Raw genomic sequence first — 5849 nt, forward strand, 5'->3', positions numbered from 1 at the left:
ATGCCAAAGTAACAGAGTGACTTATTAAGTTTTTTAAATCTGATGAAGTTTAAAACAGACACAGAAAATGATAGGAGTGAAAATTGTAGGATACCTAAGCTAATGGAAAAAAATTTCAAAGTTGTTGAACAACTAGTCATTGAAGAAACACCATCATGGTTAGCAAAGGAGGTAGATAACCTTGTGCTTCCAGATTGTTGGAACGAAAAGACAAGTGTTTATGTTTTCAGAGCAGCACAAATTGCTTGAAATAAAAGAACATAAACTAATATATAAGGATTGTTTGATATTTCAGTGTTAGGGAGGGAGAGAAGAAAAGCATGTTCATATGTCCAAGGAATGGAGGGCATATGGAGTAACCCCAAATGGTACTAATAAAACTACTAGGCACACTTTTCTGAAAAAAAAAAATTAAGGAATATGATTTTTCCTAAAGACTACTAAAATTCACGATTTGTTAAAAGAATCAACTAATGACTCAATCTCCAATTTAATGTATAAACTAAATTAAAAAAATATTGATACTGTCATAGATGTTTTTAATACTCTTCACAGTTTAGTAAAACATAGTAGACCTTTATCTGATAGTGAGGGCAGCAATAAAGTTGAAAGAGGAGAATGGAATAGACACAGACAATTGTTTACATGCAACAAGAACAGCAGACCATATTGCAAAAGAAATTATATGAAGATATTTAAGAATATTATAGAAGAGAATGCCAAATAGGTACTATAATTGATCAGGCATCTACACGTTTGAAGAAAAGAGCCTAGTGATTTATCTGCAGTGCACAGTTGAATCAATTTCTGTATTGGTAATTGTATTTGTTGCTTGTGTCAGCCACAACAGAGTGTATTCCTAATACATTATTGTCTACTTTAAATGATTGTGGCCTTGATAATATTTGAAAGCAAACTTAATCGCATTTTGTTCTAATGGTGCTTGTACAATAGTGGAAAGGAAGTCTGGAATAGCTGCAAATTTGTTAGAAAATTTTCCTGAAGCCATTATTTGGCACTAAGTCATCAATTGCAATTCAGTATCTGAAATGGAAGTCAATTGTTTAAAAATATTCTGGATAAAATTTATTCTATTTATCACCAATCTAACAAAAATAAAGTTGATTGGAAACTGTAGCTAAAGAACTTGAAATTGAGATTATTAAAACTGGTCTATAACACCACATTGTAAATCAACTACAATTAAAAAAAAACCTGATCTAGTACTGAGATTGAGATGGGTGGCATGTAGTTTACAAACTGCCACTGCTGTATGTCAGGCATATACTTCATCATATATACATTTTTCTCATTCTTTTTATTCTGGTTTGGCAAAGAGATTAGCTAAGATTACTTTCTTACAAGACCTTGTTTGTTTGTTTTTTTTGAATTTTATTTTATTATTATTTTTTTATACAGCAGGTTCTTATTTGTTATCTATTTTATACATATTAGTGTATACATGTCAATCCCTATCTCCCAATTCATCACACCACCATCCCCACCACCCCCCACTCTCCCCTCTTGGTGTCTGTACGTTTGCTCTCTACATCTGTCTCTATTTCTGCCTTGCAAACTGGTTCATCTGTACCATTTTTCTAGATTCCACATATATGCGTTAATATACGATATTTGTTTTTCTCTTTCTGACTTACTTCACTCTGTATGACAGTCTAGGTCCATCCACGTCTCTACAAATGACCCACTTTTGTTCCTTTTTATGACTGAGTAATATTCCATTGTATATATGTGCCACATCTTCTTTATTCATTCATCTGTCGATGGGCATTTAGGTTGCTTCCATGATCTGGCTATTGTAAATTGGGGTGCATGTGTCTTTTTGAATTATGGTTTTCTCTGGGTATATGCCCAGTAGTGGGATTGTTGGGTCATATGGTGATTCTATTTTTAGTTTTTTAAGGAACCTCCATACTGTTTTCCATAGTGGCTGTATCAATTTACATTACCACCAACACTGCAAGAGGGTTCCCTTTTCTGCACACTCTCTCCAGCATTTGTTGTTTGTAGATTTTCTGATGATGCCCATTCTAACTGGTGTGAGGTGATACCTCATTGTAGTTTTGATTTGGATTTCTCTAATAATTAGTGATGTTGAGCAGCTTTTCATGCACCTCTTGGGTATCTGTATGTCGTCTTTGGAGAAATGACAAAACCTTGTTTTTTAAAATTTATCTTTGGCTGCATTGGGTCTTCGTTGCTGTGTGTGGGCTTTCTCTAGTTGCGGCGAGCAGGGCTACTCTTCATTGCAGTGTGTGGACTTCTCATTGTGGTGGCTTTTGTTGCGGAGCACGGACTCTAGGTGCACAGGCTTCAGTAGTTGTGGCACGTGAGCTCAGTAGTTGTGGCTCGGGCTCTAGAGTGCAGGCTCAGTAGTTGTAGTGCATGGGCTTAGTTGCTCCGTGGCATGTGGGATCTTCCCGGACCAGGGCTTGAACCTGTGTCCCCTGCATTGGCAGGCGGATTCTTAACCACTGCAGCACCAGGGAAGCCCAAGACCTTGTTTTAATGATTGATATTCTTTGAAATTTTTCATTACTTTCAATTGCATTGCAATGAAGATCAACTACTAGTCAGAAAGTTAAAAAAAATTAAGTGTGTCATAAAAGCTTTAGAAAATTTAAAATTGGTATTAGAAAGCATGAATCTCATGTCAGAGATTTAAGTCAGATAAGTTTAAAGACATTCCATTTATTTTTTTCAACTTTTTTTTTTTTTTTTGACTGCACTTCATGGCCTGTGGGATCCTAGTTCCCCCACCAGGGATCGAACCCACACCCCCTGCTCTGGAAGCACAGAGCCTTAACCACTGTACCGCCAGGGAAGTCCCAAGACATTCCATTTAATAAAAATAAATTTGAAGCTCTGCCTAGAAATGTGTTACTAAAAAGTAATGAATTTATGTCTTTTATTAGAAACAAAGCATTTTGAATTATTTTGATTTATTAGAACCATCTCCTTGGCCTTGTGAGGAACTAACTTCACAGTGGATCGCTGGTAGGGGGAAATTGTATTATTTAAGTGAAATTTTAAACATGAACTTTTCAGGGATTTGTAGATAATAATGTAGAATTAAACAATGTTACACTCCCTGCAACTATTCAAAAAGCTAAAAAAAACCCCACTATTGCAGTCAATAGTGCTAAAGCTGAAAAATGCTTCATTTTAATGAATTTGTACCAGGTGAGAAATGGTAGTTCAGTAGTAGGTCATGTATCAAATTTAATGACAAGAAATTTATTGGGAAAAGAGTTACCAGATTGGGATCATCAAATGATGGTTATACCATGACCCTTTGCTTTTCTCCTGTGTTGGGTCCTTCGTTTCTTCACTCCTGATTTCTCAACATTTGCACCACTGACATTAATTATTTATTCTTTATTGTGAGGCACTATCCATATTCATATGTGTAACTAATTCATTTTTAAATGCTTTGAAGTATTCCATTGAAACATATATCACTGCTGGATATTTTCATTATTTCCATTTTTTCACTTTATAAACAGTGTTAAAAGGACATCCTTGTACTTATATGCTAGAATTGCTAGGTATATGCCTCCAGTTTATCCTTCCATCTGTAGTGTGAGATCTCATTTCTCTACATCCTTGCCAAAAGTTGGTATTAACAGACATAAATCTTTGCCAGTTTGATGGGTATGGAATGACAGTATCATTGGTTTAATTTGTACTTGTCTAATTGATAACAAGAATAAATATGTTTTTTCATGCTTATTGGCCATTTGAATTTCTTTGCTGTGAATTGCTTCTTCAAATCCTTTGTTCATTTTCCTCCTAGCTTATTTGCTGTGGTTATCTTTCTGTAGTTCCCCCTGGCACTTCTGCATTGGTGTACGTATTTTCCATTGCATAAATACAATCTTTATCTTGTTTCCCTTAACTTCATTCAACTTCTTCTAAGTAAAAGTCATTCATTTTTTCATTCAATAAATGTTTATTGAGTGCCTATAATATGCTAGGTACAGTGCCAAGCACTGGGGAATTCACTGGAGAACAAGACAGTGATTCAGTGGGTTAGGGTTAGTTAATAAATTAATAGAATACTTTAGGTAAGTATGTGATTGGGAAAAATATAGGAGGCTGTTATAGCCCTTAGAAAGGTTGGGGACTCAAAAGTCTTCCTAGTGGAATTTATGTCTAAACTGAATGGTAAATAAGAATTAGCAAGGCAGAGGGTTGTGTGTGTTTGATTGGTTCACTGGAAGGATAGATAGATTGGATGGGATCAACTGGGGAGAACAAAGCATAGTTGGGATATGCTTTCTTTAGAAATGGGGAAATGTTCAATATAGCTTAACCCTAGAATACAGGAAGTAGTAGTCACATGAAACCAGAAAGGTAAGCAGGGCCCAGATTTTACAGGGCATTGGAAGACATGTTAAGGAGTTTGAACTCCACTGTAGGAGTACTGGGGAGCCATTAAACATTGTGCCTTAAAGTACAGATTACCTACATCAGAATCACGTACAAGTCGTATTAAAATTGCCCACTCCTATATGCTACCCCAAACCTATTGAACCAAAATCACTGGGGTAGGGATTTCCCTGCGGTCCAGTTGTTAGGACTCCGCGCTTCCACTGCAGTGGGCATGGGTTTGATCCCTGGTCAGGAAACTAAGATCCTGCATGCTGTGGGGCCCGGCCAAAGAAATAAAAATAATAAAAAGTTAAAATCACTAGGGTAAAGTTCCCAAATCTATGTTTGTTTGTTTGTTTTTTAACAACAATGCCAAGTAATTTCTTAGGCGTATTGAAGTTTGTACAGAGACCAGGGAGTGATATGATCAGATGCATATTTGGTTGCAACATGAAGAACAGTTTAGAAGGTGGCAAAACTGGAGGCTAGGAGACCCATTAGGTGACTGTTGGAATAATCTAGGTAAGAGAAGTTGATGACCTGAACTAGATTGGGATTGGAGTTGGAGAAAAGTAGATGAACGAGAGAGATGTGAATGTCATTATTTGGAAGATGAATTGTCAAGACTTGATGGTTTGCTTGGATATGGAGGTAACATGCAGCTGCGTGAATGCTGGTGCTATTTCCTGATCTGGAGAGAATGCAGGAAAACTAGCAAGCTCCTTATGGTAGTGGTGGAAGAGTAGAAAGGAGAAACCAAGTTCAACTGTGGGCCTGTTAATTTTAACGGAGGAACACAACATTGTAAAAGCAACTATACTCCAATAAAAATTAATTTAAAAAATTTAATGGGGGACTTAAAAGGAGAGATATCCAGTAGGCAACTAGAGGATAGTTCAATAGTCGCTAAGAGAAGTATCTGGCTGTAAGATACAGCTATAGCAGAGGCAGATTTGCTGTGAAACTGATGAAGTTACTCCAGGTCTCTTTTGCAAAGTCTCCTTTCAAGGCTCTGAGACAGGCGCTAAGAATTCTATATTTGAAGAGCTATATTAATTTTCTTAAGTTGTGTGAACTTAATTTCCCGATTGTGTAAGCTTTAGGCCTCAGAAAACCTTGGATCTGTTTCTGAGCTATATAGGTCAAAATTATCAGTGTACATGATGGTAACGAAGTACCCTGAGAAGACGAGATTGCCTTAGGAGAATGTATAGAGTAAAAAACAACAGAGATCTTAATATGTTACACATTGTTTTCCAGGAATAACTATTATTTTAAATTAGGTATAGAGAAAAATCAGGGGAAAAAAATCTTAAAAAACAATGTAAAAAAGTTTGTAGTCGTATGATACACTATGATTTAATTGAACTTAAAAGCTTTATATATTTAAAGTATTATATAAATTTGCCTTTTTGGGTAGGCCCATAAGGAATCATTTTGATAACTGTGAATGAAAA

At 36.0% G+C, this 5849-nt stretch overlaps 1 pseudogene; it reads left to right on the forward strand.

Moving 5' to 3' along the window:
• LOC138414218 (E3 SUMO-protein ligase KIAA1586-like) lies at window positions 1-2613 on the forward strand (annotated as a pseudogene).
• Window positions 2614-5849: the final 3236 nt, after the last annotated feature.

The sequence above is a fragment of the Delphinus delphis genome, chromosome 11, assembly GCF_949987515.2.
Source record: "Delphinus delphis chromosome 11, mDelDel1.2, whole genome shotgun sequence".
Classification (NCBI taxonomy): Eukaryota; Metazoa; Chordata; class Mammalia; order Artiodactyla; family Delphinidae; genus Delphinus; species Delphinus delphis.